Source organism: Lithobates pipiens, unplaced genomic scaffold, assembly GCF_037356315.1.
Source record: "Lithobates pipiens isolate NorthernLeopardFrog02 unplaced genomic scaffold, aLitPip1_a1.2 Scaffold_8, whole genome shotgun sequence".
NCBI classification, from domain to species: domain Eukaryota; kingdom Metazoa; phylum Chordata; class Amphibia; order Anura; family Ranidae; genus Lithobates; species Lithobates pipiens.
The window spans coordinates 122,049,708-122,077,661 of record NW_027507903.1 but is presented as its reverse complement, the minus strand read 5'-3'; the positions used below and the strand labels follow the sequence as shown (position 1 = coordinate 122,077,661).

The 27,954-nt window shown below is 46.1% G+C and overlaps 1 protein-coding gene across 1 annotated transcript in view; it reads right to left on the bottom strand.

The window, feature by feature from the left end:
• Positions 1 to 27,638, bottom strand: part of SLC28A1 (solute carrier family 28 member 1) — a 119,517-nt gene extending 91,879 nt beyond the window's left edge. Inside the window, exon 1 of the mRNA XM_077472832.1 lies at positions 27,408 to 27,638. The gene's annotated coding sequence lies outside the window, so the exon portion shown is untranslated. The remainder of the gene's footprint in view (positions 1 to 27,407) is intronic.
• Positions 27,639 to 27,954: the final 316 nt, after the last annotated feature.

Genomic DNA, 27,954 nt, shown 5'->3' with positions numbered 1-27,954 from the left:
AGTGTTCTCCCCTCTCTCTAGGCTCATGTTCCTGTTATCCTCAAGCTCAGAACCAACATCTGAATCCAGTAATGGCTGGGCATCATCAAGGCGCAAGTGGCTGACGCTGTGGTCACATAACTCAGCTGACTCCTCCATGGCTGATGCTGGGGCAGGAATTGATGTGGACAAGGAGGCAGGTTTATCCACTCTGGCAACTGCAGGGGACTGCACACTTGTCTCTGCTTGCGTGACAGAGGATGAGGAGGATGAGGAGGACGAGGAAGGTTTAGTAAGCCAGTCCAACACCTTCTCTGCATGCTGTGGCTGGATATAGAGGCGGCTCTCTAATTAGGCAAATTAGGCAGTTGCCTAAGGCCTCGCGCTCAAAGGGGCCTCGCTTGCAGCTGCTTAATTTGCCTAAGAGCCGGCTCTGAGGCTGGCTCACAGAGTACCCATGGTCTGGATGAGACAAAGCCGTGCCTGTAACTCTCTGACTCCTGTCACGTTTCTAAAAACACGGCCGTGCATGGGCATGGATTATCCTCTCTCCCTCTCTCAGCTTTTTCTGGCGCTCCCGCTCAGTGTACTCCTGCACTTTCAGAAAAAAATCTTACAGCAAGGGAGGAGGCGGAGCTGCAGCTGACAAGTGCTGAGATGGGAGTGAATGGGACGCTGAGAGCTCATAGCGCCGAGATAGGAGATCCCACGGGGAGGGATACAACCAGCGCAAGTTCATTCTGCATGGTGGGTGCAGGGTGGTAAGTTGGTGGGGTTGTGAAAGTTTCCAGGAGTTATTACTGTGGTTGAGATGACCCCGGGGTGAGAGCAATGTCTGCAGGGAGGTGCGAGGCCAGTTCTGGTGCTGTTTGTGTGCAGCTAGCTTCACTTGCTCACTGAATACCAGTGGTCACTCTCTGCAGTGCTGGAGCAATGCATTAGGACTTGTACACAACATGCACTTTCAACCCATCTGCAGCCCCCTCCTGCACATACCACCCACCCCCATTCACTACATGCCCCCCTCCTCCACATACCACCCACCCCCATTCACTACATGTCCCCCTTCTTCATACCACCCACCCCCGTTCACTCCGTGCCCCCTCCTCCACATGCCAAACACCCCCATTCACTCTGTGCCCCCCTCCTTCACATACCACCCACCCCCATTCACTCTGTGCCCCCCTCCTGCACATACCACCCACCCCCATTCACTCTTCACTCTGTGCCCCCCTCCTTCACATACCACCCACCCCCATTCACTCTGTGCCCCCCTCCTTCACATACCACCCACCCCCATTCACTCTGTGCCCCCTCCTGCACGTACCACCCCCCTAGTCACTCTGTGCCCCCTGTTGCACATACCACCCACCCCTAGTCACTCTGTGCCCCCTGTTGCACATACCACCCACCCCTAGTCACTCTGTGCCCCCTGTTGCACATACCACCCACCCCTAGTCACTCCGTGCACCCCTCTTGCACATACCACCCACCCCCATTCACTCCATGCCCCCCTCCTGCAGATACCACCCACCCCCATTCACACCGTGCCCCCCTCCTGCAGATACTACCCACCCTTATTCACTCCATGCCCCCCTCCTTCACATACCACCCACCCCATTCACTCTGTGCCCCCTCCTGCACATACCACCCACCCCTAGTCACTCTGTGCCCCCTGTTGCACATACCACCCCCCTAGTCACTCTGTGCCCCCTGTTGCACATACCACCCACCCCTAGTCACTCTGTGCCCCCTGTTGCACATACCACCCACCCCTAGTCACTCCGTGCACCCCTCCTGCGCATACCACCCACCCCCATTCACTCCATGCCCCCCTCCTGCACATACCACCCACCCCCATTCACACCGTGCCTGCCTCTTGCAGATACCACCCACCCCCATTCACACCGTGCCCCCCTCCTGCAGATACCACCCATCCCCATTCACTCCGTGCCCTCCTCCTGGACATACCACCCACCTCCATTCACTCCGTGCCCCCCCTCCTTCATACCACAAACCCCCATTCACTCCGTGCCCCCCTCCTGCACATTCCACCCACCCCCATTCACTCCGTGACCCCCTCCTGCACATACCACCCACCCCCATTCACTCGGTGCCCCCCTCCTGCACATACCCACCCCCATTCACTCCGTGCCCCCCTCCTGCACATACCACCCACCCCCATTCACTCCGTGCCCCCCTCCTGCACATACCACCCACCCCCATTCACTCCGTGCCCCCCTCCTTCATACCACCCACCCCCATTCACTCCATGCCCCCCTCCTTCATACCACCCCCATTCACTCAGTGCCCCCCTCCTGCACATACCAACCACCCCCATTAACTCTGTGCCCCCCTCCTGCACATACCACCCACCCCCATTCACTCCGTGCTCCCTCCTACACATACCACCCACCCCTAGTCACTCCGTGCTCCTCTCTTGCACATACCACCCACCCCCATTCACTCTGTGCCCCCTCCTGCACATACCACCCCCTAGTCACTCTGTGCCCCCTGTTGCACATACCACCCACCCCTAGTCACTCTGTGCCCCCTGTTGCACATACCACCCACCCCTAGTCACTCCATGCCCCCCTCCTGCACATACCACCCACCCCCATTCACTCCATGCCCCCCTCCTGCACATACCACCCACCCCCATTCACACCGTGCCCCCCTCCTGCAGATACCACCCACCCCCATTCACACCGTGCCCCCCTCCTGCAGATACCACCCATCCCTATTCACTCCGTGCCCTCCTCCTGGACATACCACCCACCTCCATTCACTCTGTGCCCCCCTCCTTCATACCACCCACCCCCATTCACTCCATGCCCCCCTCCTTCATACCACAAACCCCCATTCACTCCATGCCCCCCTCCTGCACATTCCACCCACCCCCATTCACTCCGTGCCCCCCTCCTGCACATTCCACCCACCCCCATTCACTCCGTGCCCCCCTCCTGCACATACCACCCACCCCCATTCACTCCGTGCCCCCCTCCTGCACATACCACCCACCCCCATTCACTCCGTGCCCCCCTCCTGCACATACCACCCACTCCCATTCACTCCGTGCCCCCCTCCTGCACATACCACCCACCCCATTCACTTTATGCCCCCCTCCTTCATACCACCCCCATTCACTCAGTGCCCCCCTCCTGCACACTACACTGACACTATCTGAACTTTCCCTACTCTAGCTATACACTAATGTAAAGATTATTGACATGGTCTCACTACACTACACTGAAACTATCTGAGCTGTCACTGCTTCAGCCAATCAGGGCTTGCAATGCACTGTTCAGTGCCATAATGCATTGTGGTTGGTTCTGGGGGGCCAAACAAATGGTCAAACAACCCATTTGTTTGGATGTTCGCCAAATGTCCAAACAGCAAAAGTTTGGCCTGAACTTATGCTCGGGCCGAACCATTCACTCATCCTTAATCATTAGCAGCAATCAGGATGGATTCATGAAGGATCATTCTTGCCAAACCAAGCTATTAACCTTCTATGAGGAGGTGAGCTGCCCTCTATAAAAAAGAAGGCCCGTAGATGTGGTGTATCAGGATTTTGCAACAGCATTTGACACAGTTCACCATAAACGTTATACTGTAAACGATACTGTACAAAGTCAGGTCCGTTGGCATGGACCATAGGGTGAGTGCATGGATTGAAAACTGGCTACAAGGGCGAGTTCAGAGGGTGGTGATAAATGGGGAGTACTCGGAATGGTCAGGGGTGGAAAGTGGGGTCCAATTTGTTCATAAACGACCTGGAGGATGGGTTAAATAGTTCAGTCCCTGTATTTGTGGACAATACTAAGCTAAGCAGGGCAATAACTTCTCTGCAGAATGTGGAAACTTTGCAAGAAGACCTGAACAAATTAATGGGGTGGGCAATTACATGGCAAATGAGGTTCAATGCAAAAATGTAAAATAATGCATTTGGGTGGCAAAAATATAAATGCAATCTACTCACTGGGGGGGGAACCTCTGAGGGAATCAAGGATGGAAAAGGACCCGGGGGTCCTAGTAGATGATAGGCTCAGCAATGGCATGCAATGCCAAGCTGCTGCTAAAAAAGCAAACAGAATATTGGCATGCATTAAAAAGGGGATTAACTTAAGACACAAAATGATAATTCTCCCGCATTATTTTTTACTTTTTGTTATAATAAATATCCCCCAAAAATATATATAAAAAAAACATTTTTTTCCCTCAGTTTAGGCCGATATGTATTCTTCTACATATTTTTGGTAAAAAAAATCGCAATAAGCGATTATTGATTGGTTTGCGCAAAAGTTATAGCATTTACAAAATAGGGGATAGTTTTATGGCATTTTTATTAATAATTTTTTTTTTACTAGTAATGGCGGCGATCAGCGATTTTTATTGTTACTGCGACATTATGGCGGACACATCGGACATTTTTGACACATTTTTGGGACCATTGTCATTTATACAGCAATCACTGCCATACAAATACAGTGATTCCTGTGTAAATGACACTGGCAGTGAAGGGGTTAACCAGTGGGTGGCAGTGTCGGGGTTAAGTGTTCCTAGGGGCGTGTTACTAACTGTTGGGAGCTGGGCTTTCTTTTAGTGAACACTGATCTCTGCTCCAATCACATGAAGCAGAGATCAGCGTCACATGTTGCTAGGCAGAACTGGGAGATGCTGTTTACAACGGCATCTTCTAGTTCAGCCGCCCCGTGAGACGATCATGGGTATGCCCGCGGCGATCAAGTCCGTGGGACCCGCGACCGGATTCACGGGGGTCCGGACCGGCACGCAAGCGCACTGCCGGCAGCACGATGGCAGGGCGGTAAATTTAAAGGGAAGTACAGGTACGCCCATTTGCCTGCCCGTGCCATTCTGCCGACGTACATCGTTACATGTTAATAAGACATGTGGCCTCATTAAAATGAGAAGAAAAGAGGTTTAACCTTAAACTGCATAGAGGGCTCTTAACTGTAAGAGTGATAAGGATGTGGAATTCCCTTCCAAAAGTGGTGGTTTCAGCAGAGAGCATCAATAGTTTTAAAAAACTATTAGATAAGCACCTGAACGACCACAATATACAGGGATATAAAATGTAATACTGACATATAATCACGCACATAGGTTGGACTTGATGGACTTGTGTCTTTTTCAACCTCACCTACTATGTAACTATGTAATAGGTGGGAAACCTGTACAGCTGCCAGACCCCAGGTATTTCTGGTAAATACTACTGAACTGTGTCAAGGTACATAAGTCATTTGGATTATAAATGTGTGTTTTGTGGAGCCAGGATGCTTAACCGAAGCTACTCCACCTTCAAAAGTTGTTGTGAGGACATTCCTGTTTAGCTGTGCCTGCTGGACTGTGTTCTGTCGGCAGTTGCAGGGAATTCCCCAAGTGAATCATGCTAGCCTGTGTTCTGGAACCATGCAAATAACTGACAGTGCACAATTAAAAATACATTAACAACTTCAATACAAGGCACTTATACACCTTCCTGCCCAAGACAATTTTCAGCTTTCTGCGCTGTTGCTGTTTAAATAACAATTGCGTGGTCATGCTACACTGTACCCAAACAGAATTTTTATAATTTTGTTCCCACAAATAGAGATTTCTTTTGGGGGTATTTGATCACCTCTGCGGTATTTTGTTTTTGCTAAACAAATAAAAAAAGACTGAAAATTTGGGGGCGTGGCTTGCCGCGAGTGAAGATGGCAGCATAATTCCTGAGCTCCCTCACGCCGCAGCTCTCAATCAGCCATTCGAGAGACAAATTCGGCTACTACTACTCACTCGGATGATGGGTACAGCTTCTAGGGGCTCTTCTACCTCCAGATCGAGATCTCCGAGGGAAAAACACAGCCGAGGATCACAAAATATCTCGGATCTGTTCAGGGCCCAGAGATCCAATATGGCGACGACCACCCCAGCTCCCTCACAGGATGGGATAATTCTAACTCCTACTCCCGCGCCTTCCGCTGCTTCTTCAACCTCTCCAGCGGCCTTACAATCGCCAAGCCTACTGGACCTACGTACAGTGGCAGCTGACATTAAGGATACCCTTTTCACAGCCATCACGGACCTCCGGCATGAAATTCAGGCCATAGCGGGAAGAGTGCTTGAGGTAGAGAAGAGAACCGCCATACATCAAACAACGATTACCACGATGCACCGCGCCATCGATACTCACACGGCGCAACTTAGAGATGTCCAACGACACGTCGAAGACCTGGACAACAGGGGACGGAGACACAACCTCCGGGTGCGAGGACTCCCCGAAAGTGTCGACAATGACCACCTACTCCCTGTGGTTTCAACGTTGTTTAATCAACTCCTCGATGGCTCCAATACGTCCGCCATAGCGATGGAACGCATCCACCGCGCCCTCAGACCCCGAGGGCGCGATACAGATCCACCCAGGGATGTCGTTTGCTGCCTATGTGATTTCCAGATCAAAGAGCAAATATTGAAACAAGCAAGAATCAAAAAGCACCTGGACTATGAAGGCCACTCCATTTCCATCTACCAAGACCTTTCAGCTATAACGCTACGCAACAGAAGAGATCTACGCCCTTTATTAGAGGTGCTAAGAAATTATGATATCCCTTATCGTTGGCGCTTTCCGTTTGGGCTCACAGCCACCTACCAGGGCAGGTCGGCCATCCTAAGAGTCCCAGAAGATCTGACAGCATTCTGCCGCACATTGGATATCCCACTGGTCTCTCTCCCCGATTGGTACGCGGAATTCAAAGGCCTCTCTCCCCGCTCGGATCAGAGAATAGAAGACCAGATGGAAACCCTGCCTTCTCCATACAGTAGACAACGCTCTCCATCTCCTCGTCGTTCGCTTTTGGAGTCCTATCCTCAACAACAGCTGCGCAGCCCCACCGCCGCACCGAACTCCCGTAGAGCTCGCCGAGACCGTTGATAAGGACATTTCGTCCACACGACCGGTTTGTCCGTTCTTCTTTTAAGTACCCAGCCGACGCTTAGGACGCCTCGATCACAACACGATCGCAGCTCTACAATACACCCGCTTCATCTCCAAGATGTCGGACGGTAGATCACTGACGATACCTACAACAGAGACAAACTCCAACTTCTTTCTACCAGTGCCTATTCAGCTCGCATGGTTTGATCCCCTTTGCCTTATATGACCCTGTCTCAGGTACGTCTCGCACTTCACGGCTCCCTACTCCTCTCAAGGCCTATGGAACTGACTGAGTCCCCAATTGCGCAACCTCATCTAACTGTCTACCCCCCCCTCTCCTGCATCTTAACTTCCATACTCTCCCTCCCATCCAGCTATGCTGTGCCTATTATTACGTACGAACTAAACTCATAGCGGACTGATCCTTCACCTTTCTCCCGCAGGGTCTCTCGATTGTCATACCAAAATGTTACTCTCCCTGAACCTCCTCTCTAAACTGTTTCTGGCTAATTGCAGAGGCTCCCGCTTCTGAAGATTAACACTGGTATAACCCAATCTCATAAGTAGGTCCTCGGTTACAGGATTATTATGTTATGTTTTTTACTGTTTTTTCTTTTCTTTATTATCTTATTTCCATATAAGATTGATTTATTAATCAGTACTGTCGTTGTAATTATTGTATTGAGCACCGAGGGCGTGGGGGGGGTGATCTGTCGCCTTGGCCGGGAACATTTCTGCACAACCATGAAGTATGACACGGGTTGCCTGCTATCCGGGAGGACACGCTCTTTAGCCATTGCAGTTTCCACTTGCGCGCGTTTCCTCCCGGGTATGGGTCTCGCCTTCTTGGACGATGCGCCGGCATCGCCATCCCCCCGCCCTCTTGGTTACGCCAAAGCAGGCTCTTATTTACAACACTTACGCCGGAATATTCTACCGGCTTTTCTTTTTCTTTTTTTTGTTTCTTTTTGCTTAATGTTTCCAAGTTTAACTGTTAGAGTTTATGAGTTCTCAACTAAACATACCGTATCTCCGACAATGTTGTTTTAAATGACCTCCTTCCATCTAGTCATTTTGTATTTAAACGGAAAGTACTCACGTTCTTCAACACAATGCGCCCCCCCTACCTGGAAACATAAGAGAATATACTCACCCATCATTTTAAGACCTGTTTTTTCTATGTGTTGACATCTATGACTCTCTCCTCTCTCTATATATAGAGCTGTTGGTGTGAAGGAAGCTACCTTCCAATTCCTTGACGACCGACAACCTCTCCCCTCTCAGTGGTTTGTAGGATACTCCTGTGTTTCGTACACGGGTGGCAGCCTACAGGCCCCTAACGTTTTCCGGTTCTTCTCTCCACTCCTCCCATTCACACAGGTGAGCGGGTTCTTACCTGTGGCCGGATTACCCACATCCCACGTCTTAAAACTCTGTTTCCTTATCAACTTTATCATCTCCCCACCACCTCCTGCTTACATACTCTACCCTCCAGACATACCTGTGCTAAAATATTGTTTTGTGGTTCTTTTTTTCTTTTCTCTCTCTTATTTACAATAGCGGTCATGCCTTCCACGGATAAAGTAACCAATATTGAGCATTTGAAAATCACCTCACTAAACGCTAAAGGATTAAATATCCCAGAAAAAAGATCGAAACTTTTATCTGCTATGCAAAAACAGAAGACTGACATTCTGTTTCTGCAAGAAACCCATTTCCGCACATCAAATATACCGAAACTCCGAAATACTTACTACCCTACAGTCTACCACTCCACCACCGCCTCAGCTAAAACAAAAGGGGTTGCCATCTTATTATCACGCCACTGTCCCCTCCAGATTACGGACACCATGGTGGATGATGATGGCAGGTTTCTATTCTTAAAAGGCTCCCTCAGAAACAAAACCATCACACTAGCAAACATCTATGCTCCCAACACGCACCAAGTTCAGTTCTTCAAAGATGTCATCACTAAACTGTCCCCATTCCAAGAAGGCACTCTCATCCTCGGAGGGGACTTCAATGTCCCACTACACCCCATTCTCGATACCTCTAACGGGGCGTCTTCCCTCACCTACGCGGCCATGTGCTCGATCAAAACTCAACTACAATCCCTGCTACTACATGACGCCTGGCGTACCCTATACCCAGACACGAAAGATTTTACTTTCTATTCGGCACCACACGGAAAACACTCCAGAATCGATTTCCTCTTCATCTCCCAAGAAGCCCTACCCTCCCTCACACAGGCATCCATTGACCCAATGTTCCTATCAGATCACAATAAAGTATCTATCCTGATTTCCATTCCTGCATTAAGTCCGCGTGCACATTCTTGGAGACTTGATCCGTCTCTTTTGACGGATCCAATCATAGCATCTGAAGTGGAACAAGCTTTAAAACACTACTTCCTTGATAATAAAACTGATGACACATCCCCACTCATTAACTGGGAAGCTCATAAGTGCGTAATTCGGGGGGTATTCATAGGAGCAGCTGCTAGAAAAAGGAAAACACATAAAGCCCTGTTCAACGATCTGGCTTCCAAAATCAGGAACCTAGAACGTGCACACAATTTTAAAACCACCACTGAACTCCTCGCGGCCCTTACTCAAGCGAGCGAAGACATGCTTGATTTATTAGGAAAACAGATCAAACACAAATTTATACTCTCTCGTAAAACATTTTACGAATATGGAAATAAGTCTGGAAAACTATTGGCAAGGGCACTCCACTCTAAGAAAGCACTGCAGACCATTCACAGCATCTCTGCTCCAACAGGTAAAAAATTGACCTCCACTCCCGACATTGCAGATCAATTTGTTACGTACTATTCAAAACTATATAATTTACCCTCAACAAACACGACACATATCAACCCTACCCAGCAGAGGGAAACACTGTTAGCTGAATTTTTAGACGCACACTGCCCAGCCCCTATTTCTGCATCCGCATACAATACACTGGACATGCCACTATCTCAGGAAGAAGCCACTCGAGCGCTTGCCTCCATGCACGCAGGCAAGAGCCCAGGCCCAGATGGCTTGACAGTCGGCTATTATAAAACTTACGAACAAATTCTAATACCCCACTTCTTAGCTTCATTTAACAAATGTGACTCACCAGGTTCCCCCCCGCGCGACCTGCTAACTGCCCACATAACTGTAATTCCAAAGCCAAATAAAGATACCACACAAGTAACCAATTACAGACCTATTTCCCTCCTAAATGTAGACCTTAAATGGTTCGCCAAAATTCTAGCAAACAGGCTCCTGCCCCTTCTCCCCGACCTCGTCCACCCTGACCAGGTAGGCTTCATACCTGAGAGGGGGGGGGCGCGGGATAACACTCTCAAAGCGCTTAATATTCATCACTGGCTAACGTCCCACAACCAAAAGGGTTTCTTTCTTTCCTTAGATGCAGAGAAGGCATTCGACAGGGTGGTCTGGGATTATATGACAGCTACATTGCAAGCCATTGGACTGCCACATAGAATGCTTAATTTTATTAATACGCTATACTCAGGCCCCACGGCGAGGGTAAAAGTCAACGGCCACCTGTCGAATGCCTTCCAGATCTCCAATGGCACCCGCCAAGGGTGTCCATTATCCCCGATCATATTCATCCTTACCCTCGAACCGTTACTAAGACTAATAAGAGCTCACCCAGATATTAAAGGTGTTGATGTGAAAGGGAGAACGTTTAAGGTCGTCGCTTTCGCGGATGATGTCCTTCTGTCTCTGACAGAACCCTTAACATCAATACCTAATTTACTTAAGATCCTTGATCAATTTCACACAATTTCCAACTTAAAGATTAACTTTAACAAATCCCTTGCTTTAAACATCTTCCTGACTGAAAACCAATGCTCCCAATGCCAAGTGAATTTCCCCTTCAAATGGAACCCCTCCAGTATACCTTACTTAGGAATACAACTCCCTACATCCCTAGCTAACTTGTATTCACTCAACTTTCAACCGCTATTACAAACAGTATCTGCCGATCTCCAGAAATGGTCCAAAGGCCTATTCTCCTGGTTTGGTAGAGCAGCTATCATTAAAATGAATATTTTACCACGAATCCTTTATTTACTCCAAACTATACCTATTTCACTCCCTCAATCATTTTTTGCTTCCTTTCGAAAACTTTGCTCAACGTTTATCTGGGGGGCCAAGAGGCCTAGACTGAGTCATCTTAGACTCACAACACCAAAGACACAGGGAGGTATAGGTTTACCAGACATTCACAAATATTATCTAGCGTGCCACCTCACCAGAATAATAGACTGGAACGTCCACCTAAAAACTAAAGATTGGGTCCAACTTGAATCATCCCTAGATCTTATCCCGGTAGCCCAAACCCCGTGGCTACTTCCCACTCATGTTCCTCGCACTTATTCTTCCCACCCGTTGATCGCCACATCACTTTCTGCTTTTCGATACGCCTGCAATAAATTCCAGTTATCCTCGGTCATTGGACCGTTAACGCCTTTGAAACTCAACCCGGCCTTTACACCTGGCATGCACCCCTCTTTCTTACAAGGCCTATGGCCCCATCCCATGATCCTGGCCAAAGATTTCTATGCTCGTAAGCGCTTCTTATCCTTCACGGAGTTATCTAATAATATGCTAAACAGAGGTCTGTCTCTTTGGACATATAATCAAATGCGACATTTCCTGACCTCAACTCAATACGCCCTAAAGGGAACTCGCACCTTAACCCCTTTCGAACATATATGCACACATACTGAACCACAGAGACACTTGATCTCCTTTTCGTATAATCTACTGTTCCCAGCTCATCCTACACAAGATCACTGGTCCACAAAAGCTTGGAATAGAGACCTGCCATCGAGCCTCACCCCCAAGGAATGGGAATTTGCATACCGCGTCGCGCACAAGGGTTCCGGAAATGTTTGTGTGCAAGAAAACGCCTTCAAACTACTTTCCAGATGGTACAACACACCTCTCAAGTTACATCACATCTACCCATCCGTCTCCCCTCAATGTTGGAGGTGTCAAGCACACCCTGGTACCCTGGAACATATTTGGTGGTCATGCCCCTTAATTAAACCTTTTTGGCAAGAAGTGCACAAAATTACCCAAAAATTCTCCACTCGCCCATTGATGTTCTCCCCTAATCAATTCCTCTTTCATGTGTCGGCCCATCCTAAAAAATCCTACATTGGCTCTTTACCCATGCACATGATCATGGCCGCGAATATGTGCATACCTGCAAAATGGAAAACAAAAAATCCTCCCTCATTAGCGGAGTGGTTCCACCGCATAAACAAAACAGCCGAGATGGAGGAATTGATACATCAGGCGAATGATACCCCTTCTACCTTTACCTGCATTTGGTCATCTTGGTTACTTTTCCGTTCATCCCCAGATTACTGTCTCTGAATCCCTGACCCGATGAATATGTCTGACACAGACATGAGGCCTGGCTGGTCCAGGTCAGTTCGTTCTTCCTCTTTACCTAGTCCCCTTATACTTTTAGTCTTTACGACTTAATCCCTAGTCCACTTTCTCCTTTTTCTTTTTTCTCCTCCTGCAGATCACTATACACTGTACCTACACAACTCCCTTCGCATTTCTTTATCTCACAAATTGCTTACTTTAGGACGATTCTAACCGATTGGCAAGGATGGCTTTACCCAACACCATCCACTGCCTTTTGGTTACATAGTGCTGTGACTACAAACAACATGTCAACCGTTACTTGACGGATACGTAATTTGAATTTATGCTTTATGGAATTGCTCCTCCTTTTACCACAGTTCCTCTGTGTAAAGACGCTTCTGTTCTAGTTTTATGTTATGTGGTAGACCATGCTTGTTCCCTTATAGCGCAAGCACTGTATTGTTCTGCAATGTTTTTTTGTTTTCTCTTGTAATGCTTTGTGCTTATCATTGACTTAATGTATGTACACCTTTTATTATTCAATAAAATGTCTAAAAAAAAAAAAGACTGAAAATTTTGAAAAAAATTAAAGTTTTGCTTCTGTTTCTGTTATAAAATCTAGAAAATAAGTAAGTTTTCTCCTTCACTGATGGGCACTGATAAGGTGGCACTGATGGGCACTGATAAAGTGGCCCCGATGAGGTGGCACCATTGAGCGGGCACAGACAGGCACAGACAATGTGCATTGATATGAGGCACTGATGGGTACTGATGGGTGGCACTAGTATGCAGCACTGATGGGCATTGATAGGCGGCACTCATGGACACTCATAGGTACCACTGGTAGGCGACATTGATGGGCACTGAAAGGCTGAAAACATGGGTACTAATGGGTGGCACTGATAGGCGGCACTTATGGGCACTGAAGGGCACTGATAGGCGGTACTGCTGGGCACTGATGGGTATTGATACGTGGAACTGATGGGCACTGATAAGCGGCACTGATATGCGGCACTGATAGGCATCCCTGGTGGCACTGGCAGTGGTAGGCATTGTGAGTGGGCACTGATTGGCAGCTGCCTGGGCATTGATTGGCAGCTGCCTTGGCACTAATTGGCATTTACCTGGTGGTCTAGGGGGGCTTACCTGGTGGTCCAGTGTGGATGGCCATCCTGGTGGTTCTGGGCTGCATGATGGTGGTCCTGGGTAGGATCCGAGGGGGGCTGTGCTGATAAATAATCAGCACAGACCCCCCCTGTCAGGAGAGCCGCTGGTTGACTCTCCTCTACTCGCGTCCCTCAGACACGAGTGAGGAAAAGCCGATCAACGGCTCTTCCTGTTTACGTCGTGATCACCCGTGATTGGACATGGCTGATCACATGGTAAAGAGCCTTCCGTTGGAGGCTCTTTACAGAGATCGGTGTAGCGGTGTGTCAGACTGACACACCGCACCACTGATCACCACGATGCTCACCCCCACGGGCACACGGCGACTGTTATCCTCCAGGACGTCATATGACGCCCAGTCAGGATAACTGAACCACCACCCGGTCGTCATTCTGCTATAGGCCGGGCAGGAAGTGGTTAATGACATTGCCTGCAAAGCAAGACTAGTATGCAAAAAAGTGAGACAACATATACATAAACTTATTGAGAACCTAAATGTCCATTAAACTGCATCAAGAGACACTTAGATGAGTCCAAATTGAATTTTTTTTTTTCAAATGGTGCAAAATAGGTGGACATTCGGACTTCCAGCCAAGCATGACAACCTAGGTGTGTGCTCAATTCAGCAAGGAAACAATATTCACCATCAAATGTGCTACCACCACCAGTGAAGGTAATAGTGTACGCTTACCAAATGGTGTGGGCTACCTGCCAGCAGCAGAGAGCCAAACAAGCAAAACTGATGGAGTTTTTAATATCACAGGAACCAGCATGTAGATTGTACAGCAGTGCAGATTCGACAATCAAGCTTTCAGGGACCAGCATCAAGAAAGCATAATGATCCAAGATCAGCATATGGAGACTCATTGGTTCCAGGATGACAGGAGTCATACAAGAAAAAAAGATTGCACATAGCATAAAATTCTTGGCTAAAAATGTATTAAATAAAGTATTGCACTTACATCGATGTAGATAAAAACAGGCCTTCGTATAATGTAAAAGGAAAAGAATGCAGTGTTGTGGAACCAAACCTATTTTTCAGGTGTATATAGTATATATGGTGTTTGGGCAAGGTTGCTAATCAATTTAATTTGCCAGGTAGTAATTGTCCTGGCTAATTTTTAGGAGATCTACTGATTTCGCCCTAATTCTGGAATTGCTGCATTTTCTCTTCTGCCACTACGTGGCGTTGTAGCTGGTGACATTAGATAGACAAGGGCATAGCAAGGACAGATTATGAATGGATGAGGTGCCTTAGCAAATGGGCAAGGGTTTCTTTAAGACCCTTGGCCTGCTGGGAGAGCCTATTTATTTGGGTGGAGTCAGGTGATCTGGGTTCTGTGCCACCTGGACGGCTGTCTGGGTGGACGTGTGTTATGTCGCCCCAGGCTGCTAGGTCATAAGCCTGAGGCCGATCCCAGGTACACCTGGCTGCTAGGCTGCCTGAGGCCTATCCAGGAGAAGCAGAAGCAGCGTAGGGTTGGGACTGCAGGATTGCAGTCCAATCGAGTTGTGAAGGACAGGGAACCAGTTGTGGTCGGAGGTAGAGGGGAAGCTGTCACAATTAAGGGACCATCCACCTTGTTACCAGAGACTACTGTGAGTAATCTGAAGCATGTACCTGAGCAGTCTTCTCACCAGCCGGGGACAGTAAGGCTGCATTCACACCTGAGCGTAGCGTTTTCAAGCGTTTTTTGCGGCGTTTTTACCGCGATTCGCTGCGTTTTTTACCGCGAATTTGTGCAGGGCAAAAGGTCACCAATGTTAAAAGAAGAAAAACGTCCAAATCAGCCCGATTCGTGCGACAAAAAAGGGTCCGGAACTTGTTTGAGCTTCAGGCGTAGGGCTTCAGGCGACTTGGAGTGGAGATGTGAACCATCTCCATTGAGAATAATGGATTTTTTCCCCTCCAGCGTTTTGTAGCTTCAGGCGTCAAGCTACAAAACGCTCAGGTGTGAATGGGGTCTAAAGAAGTGGAAAAGCATCAGCCAGTGCTAAGCCAGGGACTCAGCAGGATAGCAGGGGTGACGCTTGAGGAGTATACAGCAGGATAGCAGGGGTGACGCTTGAGGAGTATACAGCAGGATAGCTGTAGAAGAGCTCAGGGGGATCCAGTGACGACTGGGATCTGGAAGTCTAGTTAGAGACTGGGAGCTCAGTGAGTGAAGATCTACAGTGGGATACTGTGAGATAAGTAAAGGACTGTTCTGTGTTACCAAGAGTTATGTACAACTACCGTTAGTGACTGTTACAGGATTAGTTGCCATAGGAGACAGCGGTCCTACCTATATAGAAGTGTCATCCGGCTGGAGGCCTTCCACTGTATAGCTGCCTATCTATAGAAGCCTTGGAGTCTGCCAATTACCATTGCATCTACTCAAGGGTGTCCTGGCCCTAACCTCCTCTCCCTGATGTCTGTTAGGAGACAATAAATCTCTTTTTTGCATCCAAAAGTGACTGGCGCCCATCATGTCTTCTTGCATCACCCCCACAATGCCTGGTAACCCACTTTACAAAGAAGGATGTCAGCTCTCCCTGACTCTGGCGGTCACCATTAGGCCTCTATGGGTTGGGGCCCTTGCTACACTAAATAACATTTTAAAACATTAAAGGTTTGAATGTGGTGCACCATGGTGAAACACAAAGACAATGACATTGGGTTTTGCTAGCAACAGGCCTACAGGGGACTGAAATATATTTGTATGGTCTTCTAAGCTTTGACTTCAAATGCATGGGCAAAAAAGGCTATACACAGGCCCAATTTGGATGGGCAATTGTATACAATATACATGCAATCAAAACAATAACATGGGCAATCAAAACAAAGTGTGGGAAACAGATTTTTATGACATATATTTCAAGTAGCATCATAAGGAACATAAGCAAGTGTTATCCCAGATAGCAAGGATTTGTGACAGTGGTGAATCGTAAGTCTGTTAACTTGCTGCACATTTTTACTGGCAAGTTGTACACTTGCAAAGCACTAGAAGCACATGTTCTAGTTGACAGTTTTGCAATTTATAGCAAATCTTTGTGGGAAGTCTTTAGCAAGAGCAAAGTTGCAGTGGTGAGTCTACAGCAGACTCTGCAAGTCTACAGCATGAAAATTCAGTCACAGTGACCCCTGTGGTGGGATGACTATTACGCAACATAACTAAAACCAGAACTTGCAGTACACTTGTAGAATGTTTGCAAAGTAAGTTAATATGGAGTCATGCAATGTGAACTACAATTTTGCAACAAACTTGTGAAGCCTGGCTTAGCAAGCTATTTCCAAACTTGCAGCACAATTGCTTGCTATCTGGGATGGTGAAAAGTATCTAAGTCAGCACCTCTTACAATCCCCTTCATAGTGTCTGCACCCATGTCTTAACTTTTTATTTGTGCCACTGCCTCACTCTGTATAAATTGACCTCTGTAAGAGCTGCTACCTGTAGATTGCAGGCCACAGCTTCTGATATGCCTGTACATTGGACAGAATTATATCCTTTCCAATGCTGCATGGTCAAAGCAGAGAACAAGGTGCCAAAACTATGCCAAGACACTTGAATTAGGTGCAGCACCCACTATGTTTCAGCAGTCTGGGCCAACACTTCCCTCCTCCAGGTTTGCTAATTAACTACTTAATTGCTTCCAATGTAAACCTGGCAGCATTTGGCTTAGTGAAACCCAAATCTCAATTTGCTTTACATAAAGGAATATAATAACATGAATATGTCGCATCTTGTTTAAGGGTGATATATATTCAGGAGGAGATTGGGCCGTGTGGTCTCTTCTAATCGGTGGGAAGTTAGGAGTCAGACTATACATAGAAGATAAGATCACGATAACAAGTTTGGGACTATCTCAAAATGAAACCATGGTATGGGACTATGGACTGATACATTATTATCAAATCTTTGGGAGCAGACTTAACTTAATTTATGGAACACCACAGCACAATCAAAATTAGAAAATGTTATGTTTGCCTGAACTTGCACCATTCTTGTAATTTTACTGATAATGTTGAACTAACTGGACTAAGTCTTCAGTAAAAGAAGTTACTGTTAAGTGAATCGTCTGGTCTGTTTTACTTGCAAAGAGAGTAGAAATATGCTCCTACAGTGAATGGGAAACAAAATGTAAACATTCATGTTAACCTTCTAGGTGATGGAGAATAGGAAGTAAAACAAAGAAGGAGTAGCCAGCTTGGAAGAGCAAGCAGGCAGTGGTGGCCAAGAGACAGAGGTTCTGTAGGAAGGGTTGACTGGTGGCTGTATGGCTTGCCCTTCTGAGCAGCAGGGTCCCTATATTAGGGCTTGTAGCAGAACAGAACCCTTCCAAGGACCTGGCCTGGCCCATGGTATGCAAGGCCTCACCATGTATACAGCAATTTCCCTTCATGCCTTTGGACTGAAAATAATATGTGTGTTGTGTAATGTGTGTAAAAGACCTGGTGGAGGAAATCCACATTCAACACATTAACTCTTAAGATGTCTCTTTAGTCTGAACCGGGACAGGTGTCACTAGCATGTGAAAAGACTCTTGGTTTGTCATTATGCTCCTATATTTACATAAGGGACAGAGACTAGAACAGCATGGCTCCTCCCATTCCTGGCCTGTACTCTCCATTTCTCCATTCTCATTTGTTGTCTGCATCATTTTTTAAAACAATAAACAGATGGCTGTATAATAATCCTATTACGCATAAGATCAGTGGCAGCTGGTGCTCCATTGGTTGGGGGGGGGGGGGCAGATGGACCTGACCACGGTCGCTCCAGCCCACCACCATGCACCATACACCCCCCCATGCTGCTTTCTCCCGGATGGACCAGCCAGAGATAATAGGGGCCTCTGTGCAGGCTCAGGTCTCTTAGGCTGGATTCACACCTATGCCGTTTTAGTGCTTTTTTCATTTTGCAGATTTGCACTACAGTCCATTTAACATGGTTTCCTATGGAACGCGTTCTGTAGTGCAAATCTGCAAAATGAAAAAAAAACGCTAAAACTGCATAGGTGTGAATCCAGCTTTAGGGTGGTGAAGTCGAACAGGAAATTGCCAAGCAGGCTGACACAGGCGATTATGCCCAGGGATACCAACTTGATAAGGTCGGCAGGGAGAAGGTGCGTTGATTATCTCCAGCTCCTGGCCAGCCATGGAGACAACAGCTGCTGCTGAAGCAGTATTCCCTTCTGAGTCGTTGCTGATGGGTCGGTCGGTCCTCGGCATCACGGCGGCTGTGCGTCTCCTCCCTCCTCCTCCTAAGCCAACAGGATCATTCCTCCTTTTGGCCAATCGGGAAATGATCTCAGGACCCGCTTCCCGATTGCCGGGAGGCGAATCAGTGTGACAATAGTGAATATTAATTTGCTATTGTCACACAACTGGGTGGGCTTGGGGCATAGTGCCCTGTGCCCCAAGCCCAACCTTTTTTAAAGCCTATTATATACTCTGGCTCTAATTACGTGCTTCAAAAAAAAAAAACATTGGAATCCATGCATCCAGCTCCCCACATGTAGATTAGGAGGGCAGGACGCATGGATGGGGGGGTCGTGCCCTTGCGCCCTGCATTATGTGCTGCCACTGCATAAGATTCCTGGCAAACTAGGAAACATGACATATGGCTAATATGAATAATGGATAATGTAAAAAGGTAAAAGGGAAAAATTGATATTTTTCTGATTTACAAGGCTATATGAGATTGCTTTAACAGAATGACACTCATTAGGCAAGTTGTGCAAAAATATTTTACAACATGACTTCATGAAAGTAGTCCCTTGTATGGCATTGTAAGTTGCCTATTTGAGCCAATTGCACTTTATTTAGCCACAAAGCAATTGCGATATGTCTTTTTATGTTTTACATGGGTTTACTTCGGATGCACTCTCTTCCTGCAACAGTTTATATTCTGGTAGAATATTTGGCTTCTGACTATCTTAACCCTGGATGTACACAGTATGCATGTGTGTGGTGCAGTAAGCAAAAACTGATGTAATTCAGGGACATACAAAAATGGGGTCACAAAAGTTGTAGCAGTAATCAGTTCTCCACTTCAGGACTCTGTGGTTTCCACATCGCTGTTAGTTGATAATGCAACAAAGTCAGCCTGTCATTCATGCAGCAGGCAATGCACTTTCAAAACATAGGGAGTGGTTACTTGGCTTAGGGCATAGGTAGTGGCATCCTTTTCAGTAGCATCATGCCATCTTCCTTTGTTGACTAGCAGAAAGGGATGAGGCAGAGCAGCATGTGCTTTACCTGAAGAAGAGTCAAAGCATGCAGGACTCGGAGTTCAGAGACTGAAGTATAGGCATGATAACAGTCTAAGAATAACTGCAGCTGTTCTGAAAGCAATCGGTTGCTTTACTTCCTATTAGACACTTGATATAAATATACCGTATATACTCGAGTATAGGCCGACCCGAATATAAGCCGAGGCCCCCAATTTACCCCCAAAAAAACTGGCAAACTTATTGACTCGTGTATAAGCCGAGGGTAAGACATGCCTGTCCATCCCTGTGTGTGTGTCCGTCCATCCCTGTGTGTCCGTCCATCCCTGTGTGTCCGTCCATCCCTGTGTGTCCGTCCATCCATCCCTGTGTGTGTGTGTGTGTGTGTGTGTGTGTGTGTGTGTGTGTGTGTGTGTGTGTGTGTGTGTCCAGCCTACCTGTGTCCTGAGCCTTTGTCCCGAGCCTCCGTCCCGTGCCGAGCCTCCTTGCCTCCGTGCCTCGCCGCCGTGCCTCGCCGCCATGCCATGCCTTGCCTCCGGTCCCGTCCCGTGCCGTGCCGTCCTGTGCCTTGCCTCCGTCCCGTGCCCTCTTCGTTCGTCGGCGCCTCGGCGGCCATTGTAAAATTCAAAAGCTGCGCCGCCGCCTTCGCCTGTGATAGGCGGAACACTGAATTTCCCAGCAGCCTGTGTTCCGCCTATCACGTACATCGTATCATCCTCGTCCGTAGTACGAGGATGATACGAAGTCCGTGATAGGCGGAACACAGGCTGCTGGGAAATTCAGTGTTCCGCCTATCACAGGCGAAGGGGGAGCCGGAGGCGCGGCTTTTGAATCAGAATGGCCGCTGTCTGTCTGCTCGACACGCTGATCGAGCGGGCAGACAGCGATGACTCGAGTATAAGCCGAGGGGGGCACTTTCAGCCTCAAAAAAGAGGCTGAAAATCTCGGCTTATACTCGAGTATATACGGTACAGGGCCGGATAACCATAGGGGCTATTGGAGCTGCAGCTCCAGGCCCCTTTCTCAAGATAGGCCCATTTGCCCCCCCCAAAAAAAGATTGACTTCGGGGATTGTAGCTCAGCGATCAGGAGTCACAGAGACCCCCACATTTGGGGAGTATGTAGCTAAAGACCCACTCCAGCACTGGTTAAAATATGGAGCTGCTATCATCTATGGTTCCGGAGATACGGGGCTCCTTGCGCAGCCTGTCAAAAGCTACATACAGAGCGGCCAGTTTAAATACAAGCTGCAACACTCTGCAACAGACTGAGAGGATGAGCTCACAGTGCTTATCATAATTATTTGTATATTACTTATGATAATTCTCTCCTACACGTAAAAATCATAATTTTTTTATGCTAGAAAATGACTCAGAACCCTCAAGCATTATATATTGTTTTAGCAGGGCCGTCTTTAATATTGATTGGACCCTGGGCAAAACTTTTCTTGCCCCCCCCCGCATGCAGTCTTGCTTTACACCTGCTCTGAGACATATGATAAATAACAGCTAGATTCAAAATCAGTTTACTGAATCAGATCAGGCAGCTATTGCGATTGGTTGCCAGAGGTTACAGTGTATCATTACCGCTCACTGACTGGTTGCTAAAGGTAAGGCACACATTACGGCTCACTCATTAGTTGCTAGAGGTTATAGCACATGATTTCTGCTTGTTGATTGGTTGCTAGAGATTACTGTGGATATGACCTCATGGGGACATGATATACATAGTAATGCCGATGGCTTCCTCTATTTACATATGAATGCTGCCGTTATTTACATATCAATGCCAGTTATTTACATGTAAACACAGGGTCTGCAGAGGAGTCATCTGTACACAACAATAGGGCAGAGCAGGGCAGCATTAGTAGCAGCACTTCACACTGAGATATCGGGACACAGCACAGGACTAAAACTTCAAGGGAATTTAATCCAGGATAGTTGGCAAGTATGAGGAAGCTGCTTTGGGCCCCACAACAATGACAGGGCCCAGGGCAGCTTCCCCTTTTGCCCTGCCTTAAAAACAACCCTGTGTTTTAGCAGACACCCTATGGAATAAAATGGTGGTCTTTGCAACTTTTTATGTTACACGATATTTGCGCAGCAATTTTTCAAACTTTTTTTTGTAAAGAAACAGTTTCATTCATAAAAAAAACACTAAAGTTAGCACGATTTTTTGTTGTTTACTAAGCGATGCTTTAAATATTTTTACAGGTTACATGTTTAGAGTTACAGAGGAGGTCTAGTGCTAGAATTATTGCTCTCGCTCTAACGATCCTGGCGTATGTAACCTGTGTGTATCTGGCTCTGATACTAACCAGTGCATACCCAGGGACTGACTAGTCCCCACACACCCTCTCACCTGCTGACCTGTGAATGGGGCAATCACTCCCGCAGTGTTATTGTGTTCTGCCAGTGAATACAATGATTAGTGTTGCTAACTATAGCTGGCAGCACTGATTGTTTTGGGGAAAACCTGACAGGCTGGTTGTACTCAAGTCGGTTAATAGGTTGACTTGTATAAAACCACTATGGCTGGTCTCTACTTAACCCTTTCCCACCGAGCGTACGCAGATGTGCGTACTCGGCTTCCGGGGGTATACCGGGATGATGCCCGCACCTGCAGGCATCATCCCGGTACCGTTTTGTTCAGCAGGCAATTGGCTATCCAGCCATAACAACCGAAGCGGCTAAAAGCCGCTCGGCTGTTATGCCGGAGGAGCGGGAGGGGATGTCCCCCCCTCCCGCCGCCTCCCGCCGCTGTTACCGGTGCTCCCGCTCGATCGGGAGCACCGATTCCTGCTGCGATGCCTCCGGCCGCTGGGGAGGAACTGGAACGAAGCCGTAATCGGCTTCGTTCCAGTCTCCTCATAGTAAACACGGAAGCGATGTCATGACGTCACTTCCCGTTTACTCGGCTGCCAATGGCGCCGGTTTAAAAAAAATATCCGCTATTCAGAATCGCCGTTTTCGGCGATCTGAATACACTGAAGTGTAAAGGAGGGGAGGGAGGTCTTTTAGACCCACGATCCCTCCATAAAGAGTACCTGTCACCGCCTATTACTGTCACAAGGGATGTTTACATTCTTTGTGACAGCAATAAAAGTGATCAAATTTTTTTTTTATTATTTTAAACAATTTAGTCATTTTAAAATAAATAAAATAAATAAAAAAATTAAAAAAAATTTTTTAAAGCGCCCGCCGTCCCCGCCTAGCTCGCAAAGCAAAGAAAACGCATACGGAAGTCGCGCCCGCGTATGTAAACGGTGTTTAAATCACACATGTGAGGTATCGCCACGATCGTCAGAGCGAGAGCAATAATTCTAGCACTAGACCTCCTCTGTAACGCTAACCTGGTAACCCGTAAAAAATGTTTAAAGCGTCGCCTATTGAGATTTTTAGGTACCGTACTTTGTCGTCAATCCACAAGTGCGTGCAAATATAAAGTGTGACATGTTTGGTATCTATTTACTCGGCGTAACATTATCTTTCACATTATGCAAAAAAAATTGGATAATTTTACTGTTTTTTTTTTTTTTTTATTCATGAAAGTGTCCCTTTTCCCAAAAAGTTGCATTTAAAACACTGCTGCGCAAATACCGTGTGACATAAAATATTGCAACAATCGCCGTTTTATTCTCTAGAGTCTCTGTTAAAAAAATATATATAATGTTTGGGGGTTCCAAGTAATTTTCTAGTAGAAAATATGGATTTTAACTTGTAAACACCAAATTCCAAAAATAGGCTTAGTCATGAAAGGGTTAATTCGTGTAATTTCAATCCATGTATGGCCCGCTTAACCACTACGCAGTCCCTAAACATCCTTCCACAAACCTTTACATTTTTCTTTCCCAGATTACTTCATCCTCCTCTACTATACATAGTGCCCACTGTCATACTCTCCACACTTCTCTCCTATACATAGTGCCCACTGTCATACTCTCCACACTTCTCTCCTGTGCATACTGCTCACTGTCATACCCTCCACACTTCTCTTCTATACATAACGGCCGCTGTCATATCCTACACACTACTCTCTTGTACATAGTGCCTGCTGTCATACACTTCTCTCCTGTACATAGTGCCCACTGTCATACCCTCCACACTCCTCTCCTATACATAGTGTCCACCGTCATACCCTCCACACTCCTCTCCTGTACATACTACTCACTGTCATACCCTCCACACTCCTCTCCTATACAAAGTGCCCACTGTCATACCTCCAACACTTCTCTCCTATACATAGTGCCCACTGTCATACCCTCCACACTCCTCTCCTGTACATACTACTCACTGTCATACCCTCCATACTCCTCTCCTATACAATGTGCCCACTGTCATACCTCCAACTTCTCTCCTATACATGGTGCCCACTGTCATACCCTCCACACTCCTCTCCTGTACATACTACTCACTGTCATACCCTCCATACTCCTCTCCTGTACATAGTGCCTACTGTCATACCCTCCACACTTCTCTCCTATACATAGTGCCCATTGTCATACCCTTCACACTCCTCTCCTGTACATACTACTCACTGTCATACCCTCCATACTAATCTCCTATACATAGTGCCCACAGTCATTCCCTCCCTCCACACTCCTCTCCTGTAATTACTGCTTACTGTCCTACTCTCCACACTTCTCTCCTGTACATAGTGCCCACTGTCATACCCTCCACACTCCTGTACATATTGCTCACTGTCATACCCTCCACACTCTTCTCTTATACATAGTGCCCAATGTCATACCCTCTACACTCCTCTGCTGTGCATACTGCCCACTGTCATATCCTTCACACTCCTCTGCTGTACATAGTGCCTTCTGCCATACCCTCTGCACTCCTCTCATGTACATAGTGCCCACTGTTAGACCCTCCACATTCCTCTCCCTCACCTGCACATACTTCCCTCTTTTATACCATCCATACTCCTCCCCTATGCCTCTTACCCACAAAAACTGTTCTTTAAAATGATACTGAATATCCTCAATGTTACCAGCTCTAGAATGGGCACTTTTGTCAGTTCAACTAAAGGAAATCTCACAGTCCTCATATTTGTTCTGCCCCATTATTAGTACTTATTTAATTTTGTAATTACTATTGTGATGTATAGAGGAACATAGGGGATGTCAGCTACTCTAAATATAGTACTTGTAAAAAAAAGTGTTCCTGAAAATATTTTTGAAATGTTGACAACTATGCACTTAGGCACTGCCCAAGGGCCACAGGGTCAGTAGGGGGCCCCATGAGAGGCTCCTGTGATATTAAAGTGGTAGTAAACTTTTCTAACATTACTACTTTTTAGAGGCCCTGAGGTAGGTTATGCCATAATGTACAAGTATGCACAGCATATTAGCACATTAGGGCACAATTAAATTGTCAGACTGAGCCCTCCAGTGCTGTGCTGTGATCAATCCGGCGGGGCCCGAACACTTCCATCTTCACCCGGTCTTCCTTCTGGGTTCTGTGCCTTCGGTCACTTGCCTTGGCCAGGCTGCGTTGATGTCATTCCCACACATGCTCATGTGCATCCTCTCTCTCTCATCCCCTCCTTTTTCTCTCTCTCTCTCTCTCATTTTTATTTATTTATTGTTTATAAAAGGCCCCACCAAAATCCTCAGCACCAGGCCCATGATGTTCTTAATCTGGCCCTGTAAATATATAAAATATTCCTTTTTGTTCATCTCCTGCTTTTATTTTACAAATATATATTTTAAGTTAGTTATACTGTTATATTCATTTGTAAACAAGCCACATTTTTAAAACAGAGATAACCAAACCAAACGTGTAACTTAGCAAACGAGGAGCAGGTAAGAATTAGAGGTTAAAGCGGGGTTCCACCCTAAAGTGGAACTTCCGCTGATCGGAACCCTCCCCCCCTCCGGTGTCACAATTGGCACCTTTCAGGGGGGAGGGGGGTTGAGATACCTGTCAAAGACAGGTATTTACACCCACTTCCGGGCATAGACTCCCGTAGGAGTCTACGCCTCTTCCTGTCCTGCCGCGCTATCTGCTGGGACACACACGGGTCCCAGAGACAGCGTGGACAATTCCTATTGCACTACGCAACTCGCGCATGCGCAGTAGGGAACCGGGAAGTGAAGCCGATTCGCTTCACTTCCTGATTCCCTCACCTAGAATGGTGGCGGCAGCAGCCGAGAGCCGAGCGATCGATCGGCCTCGGCTGCCGGCATCGCTGGAACCCGGGACAGGTGAGTGTCCATTTATTAAAAGTCAGCAGCTGTAGTATTTATAGCTGCTGGCTTTTAATATTTTTTTGTAGGTGGAATCCCTCTTTAATTAATGAAATGTGAAGCAAGTTCTAGTAATTTCAGGAAATAAATATTTAAACCACAGAGCTAATGAGAGAAACAGGGTTGTTTCAATGGCAAAGTTCTTGACTTTAAAAGGCCACTAAACCCAGATAATAGTTTGCATATATAACATTCATGCAAACATTTTAAATTGTTTAAGGAAATTAACATTAAAAAAGATACCCAACATCAAAGTGGCAGCAGGAAGCATAATTTGATAAACAGGTGATTTAGCTGTCCAGCAATGCCATGGAATACAACCATCAACTTTCATTCTGTCACTTATTTAACCCTTCAGTAATAGGTTATGTTGGTTCTACAAAACTGTAAATTGCCTACATTCCTTTTAGAACAGTCTCTAACACATAATATATTTATTGAAATATTTTTGTCATAGTGGTATAGTGGAGGCTATTACTATAGTGAAAATAAACCTTTAAAAAGTTCCCCCGTACTCAATCAAGCTACAAGCTCAGAAATTTAAATTGTTGTATACCTTTGCTGTAATGGGAAGGCATAATGCCAAAAGGTAAAGTTTGGTCCCTACTCTTATCTATTTGAGCACCCAAAATGAGATACATTGTACAGTATATTGCAATGAATAGCTTGAGAGCAATCTTATGTTAAAGGTACCCCCATGCCTCCCTCCTTACCCTGCTCATTAGATTGATATGATTGGCTGCAACTTTTTGAATGTGAGAATCTTTGCTACAGTCCCAGATTTGTATAATAAACCTATACATTTTTTGCCACCTTATATCCGGTATCATGTAGATTATGTCCATATCAGAGATCAATGCAGTGCAAGTATCCCATACATCTATATGTAAAATAGCTTTTACTTTGTTATGCAATTTTCTTCTAACATAAGAATACATTCAGATTTCAAACTTAATAGAAAATCTAAAAACGATGATGTACTTTAACTTGTTGGTGAGTCTAAAGCAACATTTAAAAACAAATATAATTACAGAAGAAGCAACATTCCTTTTGACCCTAGCTGGAAAATTTAAAGTGTATTTTCAACTGCCAAAGTTAATTTAAGGTAAACCTGTAAAGAGAGAATCATGGTGCCTGCCATTGCTGACCTTGAGGGTTATCTAGCTGCCATACTGACTCCCTGCTTCAATATTTGAAATTACTGGCTCAGCAAGCATGCAGACAAAATACTTATATCTAACTTTACTGATCTGTATACTTGTTCCAGGTCAGTGATTCGTAAACTGTAAGAGTTAGTAGTGGGTTAGGATAACATGCAGTCAATAATATTTTTTTTTAGGAAGAAGAGAACAATGGCAGCCTCCCATTCCTAAAAAAAATTACTAAACATAAGAGTACATTGTCATTACAAAGTGTGCTAGTATGTAATCTATTCATGATAAAATAAGGACCTTACTTGAATTGCTGTTTATCCGCTTTTGGTTCTCCAAGTTTTGAGAAGTTATGAAGTTTTCAGTTGCTCATATCCTCATTCTTGGAGAATAATATCAGCAGTATAGAATGATCAAATAACAGCAAAGTCCAAAACTACGTCAGCTGATTAGTGATTTCCACTACCATGTAATGGTTTACTGCTTAAAAGTAGAGTAACTTATTCTAAGTCAGTGATCAGCACACACACACTTGTGCTGTTACCTGTTCATTGACACTTATATCTTCTAGAAGCTTTCAATCTTTGTCTATAAATTATGATGATTACAATGTTTTTTTCAACGATCCCCTTGGAATTCAACACATCATGTGTACATTGGACATTATTATATTGTTAGTATTTCTGATAAAAACTTCTTGACTATCTTAATCTTTCAATTCCTTGGTATTGTAAAAATGCACGCCCCTTGTGATCCTTGAACTTATTTTTTTTTACTCAAAGTAATTGCTACCAATAAAATGAAAGATAAAGTTATGTTTAATAACATATACAAATCATAACTGTGCTTTTA